The sequence below is a fragment of the Aquarana catesbeiana genome, linkage group LG02, assembly GCF_042186555.1.
Source record: "Aquarana catesbeiana isolate 2022-GZ linkage group LG02, ASM4218655v1, whole genome shotgun sequence".
Classification (NCBI taxonomy): domain Eukaryota; kingdom Metazoa; phylum Chordata; class Amphibia; order Anura; family Ranidae; genus Aquarana; species Aquarana catesbeiana.
Window position 1 is genome coordinate 813243635 of NC_133325.1, and position 2023 is coordinate 813245657.

Here is a 2023-nt window from a genome sequence, read left to right on the forward strand (position 1 = left end):
TCAGTGCACTTCCTCTGCCTAGGCACTCCTAATATCAGCGCACTTCCTGTGCCTAGGCACTCCTGATATCAGTGCACTTCCTCTGCCTAGGCACTCCTGATATCAGCGCACTTCCTGTGCCTAGGCACTCCTAATATCAGTGCACTTCCTGTGCCTAGGCACTCCTGATATCAGTGCACTTCCTCTGCCTAGGCACTCCTGATATCAGTGCACTTCCTGTGCCTAGGCACTCCTGATATCAGTGCACTTCCTCTGCCTAGGCACTCCTGATATCAGCGCACTTCCTGTGTCTAGGCACTCCTGATATCAGTGCACTTCCTGTGCCTAGGCACTCCTGATATCAGTGCACTTCCTCTGCCTAGGCACTCCTAATATCAGTGCACTTCCTGTGCCTAGGCACTCCTGATATCAGTGCACTTCCTCTGCCTAGGCACTCCTGATATCAGTGCACTTCCTGTGCCTAGGCACTCCTGATATCAGTGCACTTCCTCTGCCTAGGCACTCCTAATATCAGTGCACTTCCTGTGCCTAGGCACTCCTGATATCTGTGCACTTCCTCTGCCTAGGCACTCCTAATATCAGCGCACTTCCTGTGCCTAGGCACTCCTGATATCAGTGCACTTCCTCTGCCTAGGCACTCCTAATATCAGTGCACTTCCTGTGCCTAGGCACTCCTGATATCAGTGCACTTCCTCTGCCTAGGCACTCCTGATATCAGTGCACTTCCTCTGCCTAGGCACTCCTGATATCAGTGCACTTCCTCTGCCTAGGCACTCCTGATATCAGCGCACTTCCTGTGCCTAGGCACTCCTGATATCAGTGCACTTCCTCTGCCTAGGCACTCCTAATATCAGCGCACTTCCTGTGCCTAGGCACTCCTGATATCAGTGCACTTCCTGTGCCTAGGCACTCCTAATATCAGTGCACTTCCTGTGCCTAGGCACTCCTAATATCAGCGCACTTCCTGTGCCTAGGCACTCCTAATATCAGTGCACTTCCTGTGCCTAGGCACTCCTGATATCAGTGCACTTCCTGTGCCTAGGCACTCCTGATATCAGTGCACTTCCTCTGCCTAGGCACTCCTAATATCAGCGCACTTCCTGTGCCTAGGCACTCCTAATATCAGTGCACTTCCTGTGCCTAGGCACTCCTGATATCAGTGCACTTCCTGTGCCTAGGCACTCCTGATATCAGTGCACTTCCTGTGCCTAGGCACTCCTGATATCAGTGCACTTCCTGTGCCTAGGCACTCCTAATATCAGCGCACTTCCTGTGCCTAGGCACTCCTGATATCAGTGCACTTCCTCTGCCTAGGCACTCCTAATATCAGCGCACTTCCTGTGCCTAGGCACTCCTGATATCAGTGCACTTCCTCTGCCTAGGCACTCCTAATATCAGCGCACTTCCTGTGCCTAGGCACTCCTGATATCAGTGCACTTCCTCTGCCTAGGCACTCCTGATATCAGCGCACTTCCTGTGCCTAGGCACTCCTAATATCAGTGCACTTCCTGTGCCTAGGCACTCCTGATATCAGTGCACTTCCTCTGCCTAGGCACTCCTGATATCAGTGCACTTCCTGTGCCTAGGCACTCCTGATATCAGTGCACTTCCTCTGCCTAGGCACTCCTGATATCAGTGCACTTCCTGTGCCTAGGCACTCCTGATATCAGTGCACTTCCTCTGCCTAGGCACTCCTAATATCAGTGCACTTCCTGTGCCTAGGCACTCCTGATATCTGTGCACTTCCTCTGCCTAGGCACTCCTAATATCAGCGCACTTCCTGTGCCTAGGCACTCCTGATATCAGTGCACTTCCTCTGCCTAGGCACTCCTAATATCAGTGCACTTCCTGTGCCTAGGCACTCCTGATATCAGTGCACTTCCTGTGCCTAGGCACTCCTGATATCAGTGCACTTCCTGTGCCTAGGCACTCCTAATATCAGCGCACTTCCTGTGCCTAGGCACTCCTGATATCAGTGCACTTCCTCTGCCTAGGCACTCCTAATATCAGTGCACTTCCTGTG